Below are 23,683 nucleotides of genomic sequence, written 5' to 3' on the forward strand. Positions count from 1 at the left end.
CACTCTGGACAGGCTGTACTTCATCTTCTTTGTAGCAGACATGCAGGGCGAATATTGGGTAAGACTTGGTCTCACTAAACAGCTCTTAAAATCCTTGGTAAATTGGAAAGCCTATGTCTGGCACAAGAACACAGCGAGAACATGGGCTCCTAACTCTGGTTTTGTAAAGCTCTGACATTTCCCATTTTTTTTTTCCTTGAACAAGTTAAATGACATGCCGTGTCAAGCCCAGGTGACAACATTTAAAAGTAATCTGTGTACTGTGCAGAAAGTAAAATAGACATACCCATTACTACATTTTTTGCAGTCTGAGAACAGCCCACCCAGCTAGGAGGGAAATCAGGTGCAGCCCCACGACCAGGAGCTTTCTAAGGCCACCCACAAGGCCTGCAAGCTCCATGCTTAGGTAAAACACTGCTACAATATCTACAGATGCCGCCTGAACCCTGGAAAATTTATGAACTTTACAAGCTTTGAAGAAGCTGACATAAAATTAAAAGGTGACTGTGAAAGAAACATTTTAAAACAAAGAATATATCCCCTTCTCACACATACACATGTACACACTACAAGAAATTACAGGAAAAATTAAACTCAGATATAAGTTAAGGCTATAATTACATATTTAATTTTGCAATACATTATCCAGATATTAAAACCCAATAGATGCTTTGCTTGAAAACTAAGGCAACTGGCGAAATTCAATTAAGAATAATCATAACGCTACTTTGGATATTAGGAATGCCAACATCACAGATCCAAGAAAATACATTAATTTCTCACAGCTACAGAATCTGCAAGCTGAACAAAACACTTTACAAATATCTAAAATCTGCTGCAACCTCTTGCAGGGGGCTGGCCAAAGAGAAAATGCTTCAAACGATCCAAAGCTCTAAGTTACTCCTAAGAAAAGGTTTTTTTCCCTAGATCTTTCACCTTTACCCAGAAACTCAGTCCAAGGTCCTTCTATAACTCAATGCCACTCATCTCCATTCTTCTATCACTCTGCCTCCCACTCCCAGATCAGGACATCAACCTTTTCTCCTTTTCCACGGCAGGAAAACACGAAGCAGCTTGGCTGAGATGCTGCACTGAGGTGCTGTATTTGTTGGAACACACTGTGCCCAAGATGGGCCTTGGCTGCTTGCACACACTTCCCATTATTCAAATAGACCACCTTCAACTGTCCCATGCATCTTATGTACCCCAAAACAACACAGAGCTAAGGAGCACTACATTTGTGTTTCCCTCTAGCAGCACGCTTAACTATGTTCAGTGGGTTTGTGCATTTAACCTTTATAATGCAACAATCATGCTCCAAGTCCTTCCCAATCTCAGCTGCTTGCACAATAAAATGGCAACTTTTTGCATCTTATCTTCATAAATTACAAACTTGTAAACATGCAACATTTGACTATAAATTAAGAGCCAAGCATTTCTTATAATAGCATGCTACAACAGATTAAGCAACACCAGATGCAGAAGAGATGAGATGCCCAAAATACAACCCCCTCATAAAATGGTAACATTTTTATATAAAATGTTATACTACATTAGCATACAACTGTAATATTAACTATGAACTCTCAAGGTTTTTTTTACATAGTATATAGAATTATATGTTTAGTACAAATATAATTACTATGTAATCTGCAGGGCATATAATTATGCAATATATGAATAGTATATGCTAATTACTATGTGATTGCAGAGTAATTACATGGTTATTTTTGCCTGGGAGTCAACTGCTGAATTCCACTCTTTAAAACAAAATTCTGTGGAACAGCTTCGAATGGGGTATTGCAATATGAACAAACTTCAGCTTACTTATTGGTATATGCTGCTGCAGAATTGAAAAGCACTGTGAATACCAGCACCTCAAAAATCAAAAGGGACAGGTTAATCAATCTTGTTTAAAAGGCAGAACATAAGCCAAGTCACTGACAGTGCAAAGAGCAGCCAAAGTTATCTTGGGTGAGAGTTGAATTAGGTGCAAAGTGCTCACAAACGAGAGTTATGCATATTCGTATCTGTCATTCAATTTATATCTGCCCAAGACTCACATATCTCTACATGTCAACTCTGAATACAGACTGCTTTTGGGGGGTTTTGTTTTTTAAACCTGCCCTGGCTGTAAAGTGCCCCTTGACTTTTCTGTTTTGATAAATATATCTCTAGCTATTGTTTCTGGCATACTTGTTATAACATTATACAAATTATTTTTACCTTTTAAAACCAAGATTAAATGTAAAAGAGATGCATCAACTTCATCTGAATTAAACCAGACTGTCTAAATCAATTCTTCTCATTAATACCAACTTCTCTTAAGCTTTTAAATCATATTCTAATGCAAAATTGACAATCTGCAACACATTTAATGCTTTGTTTTTATTGCAAAAATGCAACATCATTATTCCTAAGTCCTGTGGTAACTACAAATTAACAATACAGGGAGTGTTCCTGAGGATTACTTATGCAGCAGTAATTTATAAGGTCAAAATTCCACCCAGCTTCTGTTCCGCAACGCTTAAATTATCAAGACAGTCAGAAGTTTGGCTCTTACCAGGTACTGACTACTTTAAAAGCAAATGGATCTAATCCAGAGCTACTCTTTATGAGAGAATCCTTTGGGAAAGGTTTGTGTAAGGAGAAACTTTTTCGGTTTTCCCCTCTCTTGGGGCATTAGGATACGGATTGGGGGCAGTCAGGACAGGAGGAGCCTGGGACAAGTAATGATTTCTTTGCACCACCATTTCCCAACCCAGAGCTTCCTCTCTCCCAAATCTGCTTTCCCTGAGCCCATTCTGGAATTCTCTGCCAAACCACACAGCTCTCCACTCTTGCCAAATCACCACCGCCTCCGTGGAAGTCACTTCCAGGCAGGTGACAGGTGACGCCTCATGGCTGTGAGCAAGGCCCTGGGTCCCGTCTGCAGCACGGGGCCCAGGAGAGCTGAGCTGGGACCACAACGATGCTGCTGCCTCCCAGCAGGAGCCTCCATCCAGCAGCTGAGGATGTTGCTCTGATGGGGTGCAGGCAGAGCCCAGGCAGAGCCCAGGCAGAGCCAGGAGCTCTCCCTTGGTGGGAAAGCAGCAGCTCCAGATGCCTGAACCCACCCTCGCACCAGGCAGCTGCTGCACAGCACACACACAGACTCTGGGGCAGAACCCCTGGGTACTGACACTGACTTGCCTTTACCTGCACCCCCAGCTCTTCTACTGCACATGTGACACGTTTTCTGATTATTTTTACTGGTGAAAAAGCAGACCTTGTACTACGTAAGGTCCGACCACTTCAAAGTTTGTTACCTCCTGCATCTCACCCCACCCTGGCCCAACACTTCTACAGCTGCAGCAGTCCTCGACTCAACCTCCCACAGACCACAGAAAGAAGACAGCCAAAAGCTCCAGTCTTTTATTCAGAGGTGCTCCTAAAGTTTTAATAGGGCTTCCTCTACCTTGTTTGATCTTCCTCATGCTTTACCCTCTTTCACAGTCTCTCCACCTTAATCTTCAATTTCCTTGCACCTCCATTTCTATTTCATTTCTGCACCTACTGTGTCTCCTCAACTCCTGTTAACCCATCCCATGGTGCTCAAGAAGGGATTCTCAATGGATACTGGGAGCTTTTTATTTGTGCTCCCACCAGACAGAAGGAGAACAAGGAATATTAATTGTTCTATAAGATTCTTATTAAGCAGCAAAATGGACACTTAGTTTTCAATTTTCTTACAGCACATAAAAAGCAATTTACTGAGGTTGTCGTTAAAATTACCATTACTATTTGCAAGTAATTAGCATTAGTAGGTTTTCAAGTGGATATAGTGAAGGGAATGCTGTAAAGAGAGCAATAAATGTTAATGTGATGGAAGGCAAAATTACAAAGTGATAGAGGTGACCACATGGGTATGGGCCTTCTCCAACACAGGTGCAGAATATGGCATATAGGAACCAAAAACTGACCAAAATTGAGAAGAGATCCATGATCCCACTTTAACAAAAGTGCTGCTATGGGGTTCAGCAAAGTACTTTTGCTTTGTAAGAAGAGCAGATTAAAAAATAAGGAAAGCATAGCAAATATTGTCATCTGCATTTTAATGGATTAAAATAAACTACCATTTTCCTGGAGAAATTATTTCTAATCCCAAAGGGTAGCCAAAAGCTGAGTCATCCCCAAAAAAATCCTGAGACTGATATAAAGTGTTATTCTGAAGTTCTCTTCTGCTCAGCATTTAGAGCACAGCTGGCCTGTTTCAAACCTCTTCCATGATCTTAATAAGCAGGTGACTTAAAAGCTCATACATTATCAGCTATGACCAGGGCTTTCGGAGTACTACCACATACAGCAAGATGCATGTTGAAATTACAGTTGATGGCCCCAGATCTGAGATGAGGTGAGACTGAGATGAGACTGATTCCTGTGTGCCTGTGAAAGGTACAACCAAAGCTACAGCAACAGAAAGACACAAAAATGCCTAAAATGAGAATTCAGCTTCCTAAGACCAACGCTGAAACATTTTATATTCCTGGTTAGTCATTAAGTCTTTGATCACAAAAATTGCCTCCGTCTCTAGAATTGTTTTCTGAATACCCCCATAAATCCGCTTGAGGAGGTAAATACTATCTCCTGTGCAAGCCATTTAGAGATTGGGAACAATCATGTTGCTTAGTATGAACCAAAAAGCATGATTTGGAAGTGTTCATCTACCATGTTATGTTTGGAAGTGTTCAGCTACTGTGTTATGTACAACTGCTGTGTCTGAAGTCTTTCCCAACACTCCCTGGCCTTTGTTTTTATGAGACTCCAGTGGTGAATCGTCAGCTGGGATCTTGCAGACTTTGGTTCAATGCCTTCCATGACATGAGAGTCTCAGAAACACTGCTCTCATTTCCCAGAAGGGCTCTCAAACCATCTCACTGTGGAGGGTTCTCAACAAGGAAATGGTGCCTATTGCAAAACAAAGAGGGAGCAAGGTGGTTCAGCCCAAGAAGGAGAGCTCTCCCTGGCAGGCAGATTGCTGGGTCCTGGCTTGCACCCAGGAAAGAGAGTTATTTCTCTTATAAGAGCAATGACTGGAAACCATCCCTGAAGAAGCCTCTATAAGCCTGCAAAGGCACGATCCCACTTGTGCTCCCTACTTCTAATCCCTTCCAAAAATACATAACCCTTTCTTATACCACATCTCCTTCCCTTCCTTCTAGACCAAGCTACTGCCAAACCCACGAGGTACCCTCCCAGGCTTTCTGAAATCCCACAGAGATAAGCAGAGACCAAAGACACCCCACGTGCTAAGGACTGTTCTGATCACTACCTTAGTGACTGAAGCACCACAACATCTTGCGCGGGGTGCCCGTTAAAAGAGTGGCTGTCTACCCCCAGGAGCACACACTGACTACTGCATGGACAGATGCACCTGCCTGAGGCTGGGAGTCTGGCTCCTCAGGTCCAAAGTCTTGCAACAAAGCTCAGTTTCTGTATTTCTGTACACCTTTCACTAGACCAGGTTGCTCAAACCCCATTCAACCTGGCCTTGTACACTTCCAGGGATGCGGCATCTGGTATTTCTCTGGGCAACCTGTGCCAGTCCCTCACTATCCCCTTAGTCAAGAGTTTCTTGTTTCTTTTTTATTTGTTTGCTTGTTGTTAAAGCAGTTTTCTCTGTGTACTTTATAAAGATTCGGAGCATCTTGCTAAGGTTTTTAGATATCACCTGGAAGCAGAGGCTTCTGACTTTCAGGTGGATGGATGTATCTCTTGGTCTGTTCCTGGGAGTTTAATTCTATGAATGGGGCCACATTCTCTAAATGCTGTGGGGTTTTTTGTCCAAGATCACCACTGGATCTGGGCTCTAATACTCAACAGGGCTCTTGCCTATATTTAGACTTAGATCCTGCTTCAGTTGACCAGTACCTGGTGCATTTCATTGACAGTGCAAATAAAGGTTGCAGTGAAATTGCAACTCCTGTGCTGAATATGTATTGATTAAAAAGGGGGGAAATTATACCTTACCATTTCTTTAATACTTTAATTCTTTACTGGGGAGGAATGGGGAAAGGCTGAGCAGGGAACTCTGAGGGGGCAGAGCCCTGGGGATTGATTGAGGGACATCTGCTTGACTTACAGGTTATGTAAGAGGAAAGTCTTATAAACCTACAGTGATCTGGACTAAATTTTAGTTTCAAAAGGGTAGAGAGGGAAAGGAAACCCTACTCCCCAGTGTTAACAACACTGTGCTGTACACTGCTGAAATTCTGTCTTCACTCACAAATACCCTAATCTATCACCTTTCATTTCTGTTACAAATCTAATGACAGGTTATGCCGGGGTCCCTAAGTTTCCACACGGCACTGGGGACAGCAGTTGTACTTTATATTCATGCCAGCACAGTTAAATCTATTTTGTTCACTGCAGCTATTCTGAATTTTCAATAGTTGAAGTTATGAATTTGGCTCTTTAAAGCTACTGTTACTTCTGTCCAAAGTATCTCACTTAGGAGGCAGAAAAGCATCAATAAAGTCAGAGGCTGCTAAACAAAGAAACTACAGTTGTTGCAAACTGATCCAGCCACTGTTTCTCACATTACTGCACCAATGATTTCTGTTCTACCCTCAAGAGTTTCAGGGTGTAAAGATCATTTTAACCTATCTACACTGCACTAACACCAGGGATGGATTACGCATGACTGAGGCCATGTACAGCATACATTTCTTTCTGAGGGATTCAGTCATTCCACATACAATTCAAACTCTGTACTGAGTGAGAGGCTGGGTTTGTGATGTGGAAGGCTATCACCAGAGTTTCAGCTGAGTTCTTCTAATTAATTTCCCCTTAAAAATAGTCAGAGTGCAAATGTGTTACTGCATATCTCTTGTTTTATACAGTTCAGTATTTTACTATTAGCTAAATACTAACTCAACAGAATTAGGAAAGAACCAGCAGACACAGAAATAAAGAATAAATCTGTGAAAACATTCAAACCTACACGGTTGCCATGAGAAGTGATTTACTGCACACTAGTTCTCAAGACACAGGGAGGGACTGTTTTGCCAAAGTCATGCCAATTTACAGGGCAACTTTCAGCATTTCTTTTTATTACTACAGAATTGAATTCACAACTTGTTTCCTCTTTTCCTCAGACTTGATTAATTACCATGTTAACATAACTACTATTCTCCTGCTTATAATGGGCTCCCTCTAAAGTGCTGCCCCAGCAAAATAAACCAGGAGAAAGCTTCTAGCTCTTTGCTCTAGCATTGCAATCCTTTCTAATCTCACTATTTTTCAAATTTATGTCCCATTCCAATAAGGCTTGTGTGAATATTACAGCAAATCAGATAATACAAGGTTATGACCCTTGTAATTGATCCTTCAAGGTTCTCTTTTCCTTTTTTTTCCAGCTGACGTGGTAAAAATCACATTTAGCTGTGCTTGTTGACACTTGAGAATTCACTTTGTTGGCTGTATACACTGTTTCAGAGAGATCACATTACATAATGATGTATTTCTAGTGCTTCATTTCTTCTATACCTACAACCCCATTAAACTGTAAGCAAACCTCCCGTGGGGCTGTAAGACTGCAAGTATCAAGGCGGCAATGCTCCCATCCTGTTCAGAGGGAGCATGGTTGGAGTAGTGTATTATGTGAGGATACAGGGTTAAACATTAGCTACTACTTAAATAGTTTCAAATAAATAATAGCAGCTTAAAATAAAAAGTTAAATTTCCATTTGTAGAAAAATACACATTTAAATGAACACAGACCATGTATCCCAGCACTAGGAATCATTTTTCTGGAGCAATGGTTTCTGTATCACACAACCACTGGAATAAAGTGATTAATTGGACTGTCTCAGTAAATGCGATCATTACACTTTTAATTAACCTTTTCAACCTCTAACACCTTTTCGTTTTGTTATGCATTAGATTTTTACAGTTTTCCAGTTATTATGCTTGACTACACTTAAAACAATGTGGAGTTCTGTTAGAAAGATAAGAAAAACAATTGAAACAGCTCCTACTGTTCTAAAAGGAAAATACCACTGATACTGTCATCATCAGGGTAGTTATAAATCAGGTGGAGGACAGACATTTGGAACTCTGTGGCTATGTTCCCACCTAATTTTTGTTTTGGCAGCACACTGTTATTTAATGGCTCTGGCTACCAGGAAACTAGCTTTTGAAAATTCTTTCTCAACCTAGTTATAATTACTCCATATAAATCATACAATGATCAATTATAATAATCTTAGCTTCATCTATTATTTAAACTTAGCATTTGAATCTACACAGCAGGAGTGCAGGAAATTCCAAAGTCCCTTCTCTGCTCACTCACAACTGCTTTATTCCTGAAGCCATGCCAGCTACAGAAAAGAAGGGGCCAGATACGCTCTTAGCTATGACATCGAAACCCGAACTAACCACAGATTTCAGACAAGCAGTGGCTTCTGGCTTGGTTTTTGGCTGCTTTTTTTCTAACCACACTATCTTACAGTTGGGGAAACTAAATTCAACATGAGATTTTGCATTCTTTACTTTGGTGGACCAGAATCAGAGGAATTCTGCAATTATATACACTGACAGCACAGAATATTCTTACTTTACAATGGCCTAGGTTTTCCTCACATAGATGCATATAGACACATTTGAATACACACATATATATGTACTAGAATGTTTCAGTACTATGTGCCTTCATTTCTCATCTCACAAGATAGCTACTGTACATTTATTAATCAGCATGAGGAAAAAAATAAAAATGTTTTTGTCTAACTTAAGGTTGATCCTAAGATACTTGAGCTCAGTGTGATACCAACACTAAGTCTGATGGAACAAGGAAAGAAGCTTAAATGAACTTTCACAAAGGCTCAAGCAAAACATCCAAACCTTTTTCAGAAAAACTTCAGAACTATAACTGGATTTTGAAATAGTAACAAGGATTTTTAGAGCTATTTAATAAACTGACTATATATTTTTGATTATGCAAAATATTTAGCTAATTATTATTACTTTTTTGCATCTTGTCCTATTTCAGTCAGCCATAATACTTGCTATCCAATGTAAAGACAGTGTCCATTTTGAGGTTTAATATTTTTAAATTTCCAACACATATTTTAGTGTTTCAACTACATGCCTAGAATTGCTTTGTCAATAATGCTATGTTTTTCTGTGCTTCTCAGCTAAGTCTGCCCAAAGCCCCTCAGATTTTGCAGCATTTAGGCTGAAGCAGAGAAAGGAGATGACAAGGAAGGAGACCTTGTCAGGGCAGGAAGGAAATTCTAGAAATAAAAGGTCTTGTATGTGATAAAGCAAGTATTCATATCTGATCTCAGAATCACAAGGTTTTTCAGTAAATCCACAGCCTCTCCAAACAGCTATCCAGTATTCCCAATGCATCCCTTTAAAATTTTTTCATTGTATGTTATCTAGCACTTTCTGCAACATAATTCCCCTGCTTTCTTCCTAAATTTACTCCTTTCCTCTTAACAGTGGCTTTTTAATTTCTTGACGACCCTCCTTCTCCCATCACTCTACTCATCTTCAAGTTAGTCTCCCTGATATTCTTTCTTCACAACTTAAATCACATTTTCTTGATATCAAAAGTTCTGGTATTTACTCTCAGATTGGGGGGGGGGGGGGGGGATGAAGAGGGGGGAAAAAGAGGTTATTAAAAAAACCCCAAATCATTGCCCAAGAGTTTCTGTATGAGTTGTACTCAGGAGATTGCTACAGACAGACAAAACCTGCTAATGCAAGAGTTGCTGAAGCATGGCTTACTCCAGCCTCAAGCAGTATTGGTGTAGGTAGGGATGGTTTACACGCATTGACTGTCTACTGCAGGAGTATATATTAGCTTATCTTTGACAGCAGCTTGCTCCTGATGGCTATAACCTGAAAAAAAAAAAGGTCAAAGTATATAAAACCTTAGTAGAAAAATTATCCTGCTTATTCTGTGGTATTACTCTTTCAGAAGGAAACCAAGAGAGGACAGTGGGCTGCAGAAGTGATTGTGAATCCAGTCTGACAAGAGCAGCTGATGGGATAACTCAGGAAACAGTTAAAAGCAGAGAAAGGGGAAAGATCCTCTCCAAAATAACAAGAGGAAAGTTCCATCCTTCCTAGATGGGAGATTCACAGATGTCTCAATGGTCATGACAAAAGCCCATCAGCACAAATGAAAGAAGAGGCTAAAACCACAGTGAGAGCAGGGGTGACAGACAAGGGGCAGATGCTCAATTAGTGACAGCAGCAGCAGGGGTGGGGCAGAGGGTGCCATCCTGGCACTGGAGACAGCAATAGAGACAGAGAATAGCAAAACCCACAGCAGCTGGGGAGGCACCAAATCACTCCCCCCGCCAGCCCCCCACCCCTTCTCTGCTACCAGTGAAAACCATTCGGGGCAATTATCTGGCCTATCGACCAAACAATACGAGCCTCATTCCATTAATCCACCACCAGCTGCTCTTCTTTTCTCTATCACTTGGTCCCAACGAAATACTGTTGAATATAAATAAATTCACCACAGTGTGAAGAGGGCAGAAATGGTAACTCTTGTCTGTTCACGGATTTGGTTATGTGAGCTTCAGTCACTGTGCTGCTGCTGACTTCATCTAAAGTCTCATTGCTGAGCCCAAGAGCCAGTGACAAGGAGATGTGGGCACTGAGGCAGGTGTACTTAATGGATCAAGGGAAACAAGATACTTTGGAAATAAGTAACTTCAATGGTACTGCCCTGGAGATTTAATAATGATTGTGACGGTCCCCATCCTACTGTGTGCCCAGAAGATAAAGCAGTACAAAATGAAGGTGAGGCAGCTGTGTATGATACATGTCACTTACCAACAGTGCAGCTGGGGGTTTGTTAACTTGAGATCTCTATGATATTTAATAGATTACAGCACACTAACAATTAGACCACTGACTACTGTCTAATCTAAATTACCTTTCACTTTCATTTATGCCATGTACAACATGTGGCAATAGACAGAAAGCTTCTTTCTGTTTTGTCTTTGGTGTTCTTGGCTTTCCCCTGTTCTGCACAGATCCCTCTCCTGATATAGTCTGGTTACCTTTCCTTAGCTCTTATAAATGGCCAATATATCTTTTTTTTTGCAAACATAAAAATACGGTTCTTTCGGAAAAAAGGCAAAGAGAAAATAAAATTATTTTGACTTGTTAACTACACTGCATTTGTGTCTCCTTTTCGAGGTGCTGCCCCTATGCTTCTGCTGTCATTTAGTGCCCAGTTTGAAGCTCACTGAACATAGTATTTTGACTTCCTTTTGCTTCAAAAACCTCTGAATCCAGGTTTTACACCCAAATTTATCTTGTCTTTTAAACCCATTTAGATCAACTGAACATTTGATTAAGTGCTATAGGCAACTGGACATCAGCTCATACATCAGCTTATACTCTCCATGGCTCCATTTTTAACTCTAAAATACATATAGAATATACTGGGTTTTATTTTGCACACATGTTTGCAAATACGGGAATGCACAGGTATACAGGACAAAAGTAAACACAGCTGAAAGAGAAAAGCAGTGTTATAACAAAATTAATTATTTTGGTGTTCAAATACTTAAGTCAAATGAATGTCTTCCTAATTAGCGAGGAGTGAGCCTCACTAAGTAAAATGACAACACTATTTACATTTAAATAGTCTATTTTATTCAGAGTCACTTCACACACATGCACACTACTGAACTGCAGCCAATTCTGCAGTGGAGAATAATAACTATACAGCAGCAGTAGCCCTGTCCAAGAGGCACTGGAGAGACATGGAGAAGAGATGAATCAAGAGTGTATAATGCTCCTGTAATCAAAATTATAACATTTACCCAAATACCTTTTTTTTCATTCTCTTTTCAACATTCATATTCCTGACACTGATCAGGTAAAAAGTGTTACTGCTGCCAGGAATTCCTATCTTGAGACTGACATCCCAGTTCACATCCTGTTAGGATGCTTGTGCAGTATTGACTTAAATGGATGGGTCTGAAATAGTAATTGACTAGTGATGTATGGCTTCCAAACAGGCAAATTATGTTTAACATGTCTCAGTAAGTGAAGAACCCATTTCAAGACACCATTATTATTCAACACTATTAATGTATTAACACATTCCCTTCCTGAGGGTGCAGCCAGTGCAGGGCTGCAGAGGGAGCAGCAGTGCAGCTCCCAGGAGCTGTACAGTGTCACTCCTCTGGCCCACAACACTGCCCACTGGTCACTCCATGACGTGGGGACATGGAGACTACAGCTCCTGACCCTCCTTTCGTAAACGCAGCTCTGGCTCATGACTGTAGCTCTGAGTCACTGAGGCCATGGCTGCAGAACCTTTGTATTGTTAATTTCTGCCTGCAAACCTTGATGCTTAATCAAACTGAGCTGAAAACGTTGGTGACCTTCAGCTTCCCAGTCTTTTTCTACTCTTTCTCTTGAAGAATTGATTCAGTAACGCTGCTAGGAAAATGCTGAGAGATGGTTAAAGTACTTAGAGCCAGTGTCCCCCACAAAAAGGCTGATGAGGAGTTTCTTCTCAGCCCTGTTGGAGACAGATCAACACAATCCCACATATATTTGCTCTTTGTTTTTATTTACTCGTTCCTTCATCCCCATCAAAACCACAAGAGTTTGTTTATATACCTGATTAGTGTCAACAGCATTATTTTACTTTTGAATACACTTAAAAATGCATACATTCAGTTAAAAATAGTACTCATATTACAGCCTGAGAGCTAAACTAAACCATCTTGAAGCTAGTGATGTTCTAACATTATTGCCATGTGTTAGAGAGACGTAAAACAACAGAGCCCCAATCCCAGAAAAAGCACTACACATGGAAGCCCTGAGCAGAGAACAGAATCTCAAAATTCATTACACGTTGGATACACACACATTTCTCAATCAGCAGCAGCTCCTGCTCTCCAAGGCCCTCCTACCACTGGGAAAACTTTCACATGTCCAGCTAAGTGCACGTCCAATACAACAGCACAGTTCCCTCTGAAATTCAAGAGCATAAGAAAGAATGATTAAGAATGCTATTGAAATCAACACCAAAACTTCAAATAAAATGAATCATGATTAGCTGTTGAAACTAGAATGATGCAGAAAGGCGAAATATCCACAATACAGCAGTGCACCAGTAAATAAATAAAGTACCAAAGTCCCACATATTTGACATTTGAAGAACAAAACTATCCATCAATGTCTTGGCACGGATCGATCAAACAGAATGCTGCTGACGAAAATCTAATAGTATGATGGTAATAATGTAGCCATAAAGCCTCTACTCTGTAATTGACTGCTTCCACTTCAAGCTAACATGTCTAAAAGAGTGACTAATGTTCACCTAAAGATTTCACTTGCATTGAATGACAATCAGCTACACCTCATGCTATTCTCCATAGATTGCTTGCGCTGGGTAATTGCTGAGGGAGAGGAGCCAGAGGGGAAATATTCTTCTTAACTAAGGAAATTTATGTGAAGAATGGTATCATAATCTCAAAGGAAAATATAGTTTTCCATCTGATTTCAAAACACAACACAATAATCCAGCCATAACATTCCTTTCCTAAAGCAGAAGCATCAGTGGTGACTCCATAAACAGGGCAGAGTAGGTTTTATATTTAAAATAGGTATTTAAACTTTCAACAAGATTTTAAAAATACACTGTATGCTTCCCAAAATTACAGCCCAAATTCTTTGAATAAAGAACATATTTCTCAGAGGCTACAGATAGATTGTATGCTTTGGTCAGAATTTCCATTTCACCGAAAGTCAATAGAGTTAATTAGCATTATAAACTGAACAGAACCATACCCTTCAATGACATGTCTTTATAACTTACTTTTGTGATCTTACAGAGCAGACTATTTTACAAATAGTGTGAATTAATACACAGTTCATGCAGATCCAGTTCAAGAGACTAAGATGAATTTAGGCTCATTTTTGTACTTTGCTAAACAAACCCTGAAAATTTAAAGAAACAGTTTGGTAGGGTTTTAAAATTTTTTCAGGCCAGAATGAGAAATTTAAATCTCCTTTGTAAGTTTCACTGAATATAAACATATATTTATAATTAAAATGTTTGGAACTCTTTAAAGGACCATGACTGTTACTCAAATTGCTCTGTTGCCTTTGATATATACTTAAAGGTAATTGGCTAGTCTTAGTGATGTATTTTTAAAGAGCTACCTATTGATTAATAATGTTTCAGTATTAATATAACCACTTTGTATGGATCAAGAAACATCAATAGCAGAAGCCCATATTTATCCACAAATTAACTGGATATAGATCTGTTGCTTTAAGCAAAATGGGGTGCATTCACTCATTATTTTACAAGAGTAATAAGATACCCGTAAGAGTGAGAATTAAACCAAAATTTGGGTTTATATTTCAGCTGCATACATTAGATAAAGTTCATTTTTTCTGCTCTTGCAGAATGCATGAAAAAAGGACATAAAAGCAAAACTCCCAACTGCAGGAATATGTGATACTGTAGTTTTGTACTTTTGGGCCTTCAGGTCAAATGCTGGACAAAATGAAATGTACAGTACTAACAGACGTGGCTTTTTTTTTCTTTAATCCAGTTAAAATGGATTAAACCAGTAAATGATCTTGTAATTGAACCATATAACCAGGCCCCTTACAGCCCCACTCTTCCCACTGTCACCAAACAGGTTCCATAAGGACACAGAGGTTTGCTGATTTATAAAGACATTTGAAAAGAATGTCCTGGCCTGTGATGAAGAGCCAACACAGAATTATAAAAACTGCATCAATTGATTTGCATAAGAAATGGCAGAAAAAGGGAGTGTTGTGCCTTCCTACCACAAACATGAATAAATAAATTAGGGAATGCCTCCTTTCAGGTAGCTGACCAAGCAGTTCAAAACTTGTGCATTGAAATTTCAGGAAGATCAGACAAATTCAAGGCTGACAACTGTAATGGTTATCTAGTTCATCCTATTGTAGCAAGCCAAAATAAGTCCATCCTTTGCAAATGATCTGTCCCAGTCTCCCTGTGGTGGGGATGCTACAGCCTCCACAGTATTCCATACAGTGCCTATTTATCTCTAAAGTTAGATTTCTTATCTCTAATATCTAACCTAAACACCACATACCACAATTCAGAACAATTGACAATTACTCTGTCACAAAGGATATTACACTGCTTTGACATTTGTTCTTAATGAATCCACACTGACCCTCCTTATCACCTCACATCCCCTAGACACTTTTAAATCATTTTTTTTTAATACCCTATTCTATCATGCTTCCAAGCACTGTGTTTGGGAACTGGTTGATAATTCCCTGGGCTTTTTTTCTAGGTCTATTTTCTTGATGGGGGGGCGGGTGTGTGTGTGTATAGATATATATATATATATATATTTTTTTTTTTCCTTAATAAAGTAGCTTCTATGTTAGTTTTCCAGCAGCCCCCTTGGGCCTTCTTTTTCTTCCATGAATTCTCAAATTGCTAATGGTTTAGTGACAGCTTCAGTTTATTAAGTACACTAAAAATAATTTAATTAGGCCATTGGAAGGAAAAGAATCTAACATCTCTTGAGTACTTGTCTTCTATTCAAGACACAATTTAACTTGAAATTAAAAAAGAATTTTTTTTTAATGTCACATCATCTGATGACATACTGCATGTTACAGGTCAAATAGCTTAAAACTGCCTTCCTAAATTGCTTGCTGAGCTATGTTGAACAGTTTTAGATAGTCTTCTATCAATAAAGAAAGTAGTTCTCAAAGTCAAAAATCTGTCTTTTTACCTCCAATACACACAGGTCACCACGGGAAACACAGAGCCAGGAGTGAGGCCTAGAGGGATTGGCAGACTCTGTCTGCACTGGTTTTGCTGTTCTAGAGAAGGAAGAAAACCTTTCAACCCAACTGAGAAGTTAAACCAGATTTCTGATGGCTTTGTCTCACCACAGTGGCCTGGAGAAGTAGAAGCACTCTGATAAATTCAGGCCTTTATTATCATAAAGTTGGCCAAAACTTTATTGCTGTTGTTTCCTTTATGAATAAACACATAGATGGAGAGCCTCTCTACTTACATCAACAATACCCTTCTACAGCAAACCCAGGATCTTCAAATGTGCACTCACACCTTCAGAGCCTGAAAGCCCCAAACTATGAGCAAAGGGTCCTTACCGAAAAGAGATCACAAAACCACCATTTTAGGACAATCCATCCACCCCCAGTGTTGTGATCACCCTCTTAAATGTGTACAGGACCACCAGGAACAATACAATAAGGAATTCCTAAATCTGAAATGCATGAAACTGCTTGCCTTCTCTCCTATTGTCCTGAGCAGGAAGATGGAATCTCTCTTAATCTCTCTCCTGGTCAACACATCTGAGCTGGGGCAGCAGTGGCTAAGGCTCCTGCTCTAAAGAACGTGATGCAGCTAAAGAAACACAGCAAATCCAGGTGGAAACAAAACAGCAGGAAGCAAAACAGCACAAAGCAGACCCCTCACTGCCCACAGCAAAGAGGGTGCCTGAGTCAGGATCCCCAGTGCTACATGGCTGCGGATCCAGCAAGGCAAGGACTTCCAAAATGCATATTTGACAGTCAGATCAGCAAGGGGCTTTGTCTCAGCATCAGCAATGAGAGTTTGTTGAGCCTTACAAATACGGGCTCTTTTATCTGTTCAGGAAAGCAGTGAAGACGGACTAGAGGAGCTGGTCAGCTCCCCAAAGCCCTATCCCCACAGAGCTGTCAGTCAGCCGGAGCCTGGGGAGCTCCAAACCCACTCTCCTAGCATTTCCCATTCATCTATAAAATCGCAGGAAGCCAGTGAAGGGACAGTGCCAGGAGCATCAGGTTCCATTTCTGAAGGGCTCCTGGAAGAAGTGTCAGTCTGCTCAGCCTTCAGCCCCTGAGCTGCAGGGAGCTGAAGAGAGATGGGGCCAGGCAATACTGCACCAAATGTAACCTACGGCCTTCGGGTGAGGGCCACAGCCATCACACGATCCCCCACAGTGTGAAACTCTGCAAAGCCTGGCTAGACTCAGGAGATCTAGTTCCTGGATGAAGCACTTTGTCCTTCCCTAATCAGTAATTCTTTTCAAGGCAAATTAATGTAGAATAGAGCTACTAGAATGCTAGAATGGCTCTTAGAAGAGCTTCCTCCTCTAAGTTTGCAGAAGCTTAGGATAAGCTCAAGACCAGAGTATCCACTCCATATCTGCCATTCTCATTTCACATCTGGATCCCTCAGGCTTCTGAAGCAGCAGAAGTAGGAATGGGACAGCAAAGGAAGCACAATTTATCACAAGCAACAACTTACTGTGGATCTGAGCATCCTAAAATTGCAGCTACTGCAGAAACAACACAAGGATTAGCTGCTTCAACAAACATACACATTGCATAAAAATTCCCATTATTATTTCTTTCCTAAGAATAATTCTAAGGTAATTTCTTTCCTTTCTTAAATTTTAAATAATCAACTTTTCTAGTTTGTCTTTATCCAAACAGTTCTCTAAAATTCATTAATGATTGCACCACTTCTGAAAAAGTTCAATTTGTATGTAAAGCTTGGTGCTAAGTAAGTTGTGAAGAAGTAACATGGCACTCTAATGAAATTTGACATTTTCCTACTTTCTTTTAACCAATCTCACATGGTGCTTTAAATTTTGTTGTGGTGTTTGCATGCAATGCAGAATCCCAAGTAACAATGACCTACCCAAATTCCCAACGAGTTAAGCAGATACATAAGAAGCCATTCAGAAACAAGCAGTAACGCTAAGGAAAAAAGCCATTAAACATGAAGAGAAAGCTTTTACCAGGGCATAGGAGTAGGTCAAGTTGTGCAAAAAGGAAATATAAGGAGCACTTTAATGGTCTTAAATGCATCTATAATTTTACAGCATTTGCTTTTTATTTATTTTTTCACAGTGAAAGGATGTACTCAGTACCTAAAAGCTACTATATTTAACTGGAAAAATGAGTGACCATTGTTTACTACTACAAAATCCATGTACTAGGTCCACGACAAAAAAAATCTGTATTTACTTCTAATCAACCAGCTAAAAGGCTTTCCTATATTTCAAATACATATTTTTCTGAAATTTCATCCAAGATTCCTCGCTGTCATTTTTGAGAAATTAACAATGAAGTCATTACTCTTTTTATTCCTGTAAATTCCATGAGATCATGAAACAGAAGCACAATAAAAAATCTTTCATAACAGTTGATTAGAAAATATGGCCTGTAGAAATCTAGCTCTCTTTTGCACTTTGCACATTAAGAATCCAAATACATTACCAAAGCTGGGATTTTAACCCCCCACAGCTTCAGCACGAAGAAGCACATTAATAAGTTACACTTTAGATTTGCATTTTTTAATAAGCAAGGGGATCAAAGAAAATATGAATGCTGAAGGGATGCTAAATCATGTGCAAATTCAAACATCAAGGTATACTACAGAATGAAGACACATTTGCACTAAAGTGAGTGTAGTAAGGCTTTCCAAAAGTTGTGGCAAACAAAATGAACTCGTTTTGAACTGTTTGCAGCCACCCAGTGAGTCTAGGAGAGCAGCAGATGCACTGAAGTTTCACCAAATATTTTGTATATTTGATTCTGAATATGTTAATGGTTGATGGAAAATTAGCTGGGATGGTGGAGGACCAGCAATGAAAGGATTCATCTTTTTAATAACCAGTACTGTTCTCATTAAAGACCCTGAGCTGTTTCTACATAAATGTACAAGTATCTCAACAGACAAGTATTTCCATGCAGAGAGGAGGATGGCCCCCCTCACCGAGGCGGCCACACCGCTGTAATTTACTGTGTGTAACCACAGTCAGGTCACACAGATCAGTCTGGGCAGCCCAAGCACCAGGGGCTGGTACAAAGCTCTGCTGAGGCCCTGCCATTAAAAAGGGCTCTGTCTGCACATCCTCACACCCCACGAGGTGGCTGAGATATCTCCCAGCCAGCAGAATGGAAACCAGCACCAACATTTCAGCTGCTCCTACACACCCAGGGCAGTGACAGGTACATAAAGGGACATACAGTTGTTGAAAAGGGCACCAAGAAAACAAGGGGGAAACAGCCTTGACAGGCTAATGACAAACATTCTTTTCTGTAAAACTGTTTTACATTTTTTGAAGAATTGAGTTCATAAGCTTTAGCTGCCTCCAGGCGTGACCAGCATTTACTCATCAGATCTCCACAGGCCTCAATGACCTTGGCAGTCTTACAAGGATCATATTTTTACATGGATGAACTGTTCCTGAACAATTTTCCCAAACAGGATTTCTATCAATGTCAGGCACACTTCTCTTTTCATTCTACTTCCCTTTCCCTGATTAAATATATCTATAGTGGACATTAAAGCAAACAAAATGAGTGTTCACCAACATGCAGATTCAGTAAAATTACATCAATCAATCAATCAATCACAGAACTAAAACAGTATCTGCATTTATCACACTCCTCACTGTTGCATGCTTTGTCCCTCTGCCATCCTGGTGATTTACTTTTTAAGTTCATCAGGACAGGGTTTGTCTTGCAGTTGTGTTTGTGCACAGCCTGGCAGAATGGTGCCTTGTTCCCAAATGGCTCTTGAGCGTTATGTAATAGACATGATTCACATGTAGATCATCTCCATCACTCTCACAAAGAGGGGCAGAAGATAATACCTTCTGAAGGGATCACTTTCAACACTTCAGTGTCAGCATGCAGCAGTGGTCTGTGCTTATTTTACACTTCCAGCCCAGGAGTTTCCCATGAATTTAGAGGTAAACTGCTTGATTTAATTGGTGTATACAATGAACTATATTCTCTGCTTGCAATTAGACTCAAAAAAATTCAGAGAAACTTTTTTGTTCAAAGAGATGACAAATTCTGTCTCATTTCGTAGACTTTTCCTATCTTCAGAAAAGACCAGCATAGAACAAGGAATCTAATTTACAGCTCCTGAAGCATCACACTGATGAGGATGGTATTTATTCTTTGTCAGTATAAGCAATGCATAACAGAAATCTATATATTAAATGGAAGAAGAAGTCTGTTCTAGTGCCCATGGAGAAGCCTCTACTTAAACACAAATACTGAATTTATAAGCAGAATTTAAGATTTAGTTCTTAATTAGCATTGTCTACACTGTACTAACAGCAAATTAATTTGATAGCATGTCACATACACACCCATCTTGCTCCAGTGACTTCTATGGAGAGGAAGAAGGTAAAAAATGTCCTGGAAAGCAGCTTTTATTGGTTGTTGTCAGACAGGAATAGATGGACAACCACTCTGATTCACTACAGAAATCTTTCTATTCTTAATTACTAACACATGCATAAATCATAAGAGGCTGAACAGAGAGATTACTCTATAGCTGAACAGGTTTTTGTTCTTTTTAGTGGAAAATAAACTTGGACAAAAACATCACCAGAAAAACTTGTAAAAACTTGCCCTAATGATTGCTATTTCCAATAATATATTTATTAGGTCATGTTTTCATTCATAAAAATACAGTAACAAATGGACAGATCTGCCACCTTGAAAGCAATAAATGAGTTCAATTTCTCAATTCAACAATAAGTCAGCTGGTGCCCTGTGAAAATTTTAAAGCTTGGCTGCCTGACTGTAAGATGTCACAGGTATCTCATCTCTGGTATCACATGGCACAACAACCATCTGAATACAAACCTGTACCACTCACTGGGTCAGACCTATCAAGCTTTATGGACTTGGTAAAAACAAATGGCTATAAAAATCAACTTGGATTTATGAACCTGGCCGTCAGAAAGTAAGAAATAAACATTTATGAAAATCAGTGTCCAGTACAATAGCTGAAAATGAGCAACAGACAATTTTAAAAAATGGTGCTTGATCTAGTACTATTTGATATATTTTAAATATTTGTAATATGCATTGTTATATGTCTTCTTCAAGAGGGATCCATTTAGCTGTTGAAACAATACAATATATTCACACCAGATCTTAACAAAAGCTGGTTTAGCTCAGCCAAAGGAGAAAACAAAAAAACCCCATAAAATTCTAATTTTTTGTAAAGCACTATCACTAGATACAGAGCATGAATACTGAATTGTAAACTAACTAGAATAACAGAAGCACCCTTATAATGAATGTAATTCATCATGACAATGTCAATGTGATTCATGTAATGGGGCCACATGTCAGAAAAAAGGAAATTACAGGTCATTAGGGTAGGTTAAAATTATGTAATGGATTTGAATGATTTTCTTCATTTTGCTAAGAATTTCTCAATTTTTTCTTTTAATATCTTAAGTTTTCCTTTAGAATCTCACACCATCCTTCTAGACTCCAACTAGTTTTAGCTTGGAAAATGATAAGCATGAGTTGTAAGGCTTTGTCTGATTAAATAACATCTGTATCAATTAGAAAAGGAATGAAAAGCCTTCATGAATCTACTACAAAAAATCCCCTTCTTTTTGTTAATATAACTGTACACACAAGTCCCTTTTTTTACCATGGATTTTTAGTAAACATACAGCTGGGCAAATTTTGTGCCTTGGAGATACAAACAAAAAAGACAAGCAAGACAAGGCACAAGAGTTTAGAGGACAAAAATGAAGATTTTGTAGGCAGAGAAGGCAGCTTAGGGATAGTACAGTATAAAAGAACAAAATCAGAACACCATACAAAAATGTGATTTATCCTAAGGTCTTAGTTAACATTGCAAATAAACAGACCTAGGCAATGTCCCAAGCCTTAAAAGAATGTCCCAAATATTAGAAGAATGATTTTTTTGTGGATCCCGAAATCCAAATTCTAAGAAAGCTCTTAATGTAACTTTATGCATTGTTAAGAAAACACTTTTATGCATTCTAGAGGAGAAATTTCAACCAGTCTTGAATGATGTCCGGAGTTTGAAACTTGTATTTCATCCAGTTAGTAATTCATCAGTCAAAGCCATGTCCCCGGTCTGACAGAGCTCCCAGTAACATTTACAGAGGAAGACAAGGTTAATTTTTTTCAAATGTGGACAGTTCAAATGAACTCTTAACCCATTTAACTCTTTTCTTCTTAAAATGGTCATGACAGTTTTTTGAGGAAACAAATTTGAAAAGGCTGAACACTTTGCTTGCTGGTGGTGAAACAATGATCCATAAACCATAAACTAATATACAACTTTATACAGCATGACAAAGATTACTTTTAAGCCTACTCTGCTGTAAGAGTTATAATGCTAAATGGGTTATAAATCAATGACCATTGTGCAGTTTTTAAAAAAGTACATATACTCTCTTTAAGCCACCATACATTTAGAAATTTCAGAGTGGTATGGACCACTAGGCATTCAGCCATACACAGATTTATGATACTCTTACGCCTACTATTTTTAATTAGTTACTACTTTAACATATTCTCTTTGAAAGCAGAAAGGCATGTGTCAATAGCAACCATGAATGATTAATTCTGTTGCAGGATCTTAATTTACTAAGCAGGTAACATGAATTTGTCTAAGTTGAGTCCTAAGGATATTATGAATGTTAATAGATGGCCAGGTCACTGTCTGCTTTAATTTGATAAACATGGTGATGTTTTTCATTATTAAAATGTGGTTCCCTGAAGTACAGATTTAAAAAGATGAAAGACTAAAGCAAAGAGAGATTGATGAGATTCAGCTTTGTCTTGCATTGCCTAGAAGTAATCTCAATGGCATGCAATCCAGGACTGTTTCAGAAAAAACAGATGAAATATTTGAGTAGAACAAGCCTCCAATAAGGTGACCTCTTTCCAGGTGTGCATTGTAGTGAGAGAACTCCAGGGAGGAAGGAGTCGGGTGCAGGACATCTGCAGGCAAGGGGTGTGAAGACAAATTGCAGCAACAGGTTAATCACAGAGACAGGCAGTGCCCTGCCAAGAGGTCTGGTGGCATCAGGTCTGCTCTGTGGGTCTTTAATTATTAGCTCCAGCACCTAGGGAGCAGTCAGTGCCCCAATCAACCAGAGACAGAGAGTACTGAGTGCATGCTAAGTGAAACATGGCCTCAATAGAACAAAGATATATAAAATTAATTGGCATTTGGGAAAATTATTTCAGTGTCTTTGGATCCTGTAACAATTCTTAGGAAACAAATCAGATTCCTATTTGTCATTAATATTCTTCTATGGCAATACTATTTAAAAACTCTCTTTGCATGCTCTTCAGTATTCCAGCTTGGAATGATATGTTGCTTTCAAGAACAGTCTTTCAAACAAACCTACTCTGAAAAGTAAGGCAAACCACTTTGTGGCTGAGATATGATGTAAGATATTCCCATCCATGATCAAAACTCATGGCTACAGAGCTGCCTTTTCTAAGATTGTTCAGTTAAGCCGTACTTGGGCTTGGAATGAAAAAACAAACAAACAAACAACCCCTAAAGCTCTACTGACCATGTTTTTACCAAAATGACACTTAACAGATCGTGTTCTTGTTACGCATAAATACATCAACATATGGAGACATCCACACAGACACACGCTAGGTATCCAGCAGAATGTGAAACTCATCACTCTGCTGTCCAGTAACATTTTATAACCAGGATTAAGTGCAGTGAGACTTCACATTGCTCAGCTGCTACAGCAAGTGAGCTGATAACGCTGTTCCTCCACTCCCTCATGAGAATATAAGTACCAAAGCACAGCAGTCTCTGCTGTAACATGGAGTACAGAGGGAGACT

General features: G+C 39.2%; 1 protein-coding gene across 2 annotated transcripts in view; it reads right to left on the reverse strand.

Annotated features, from left to right (window-relative positions):
• Window positions 1-23,683, reverse strand: part of GFRA1 (GDNF family receptor alpha 1) — a 137,628-nt gene that overhangs the window by 55,697 nt on the left and 58,248 nt on the right. The window lies entirely within an intron of this gene.

This window comes from Corvus kubaryi, unplaced genomic scaffold, assembly GCF_017639235.1.
Source record: "Corvus kubaryi isolate FWS band 111438036 unplaced genomic scaffold, C.kubaryi_AGA036_p1.0 138, whole genome shotgun sequence".
NCBI classification, from domain to species: Eukaryota; Metazoa; Chordata; class Aves; order Passeriformes; family Corvidae; genus Corvus; species Corvus kubaryi.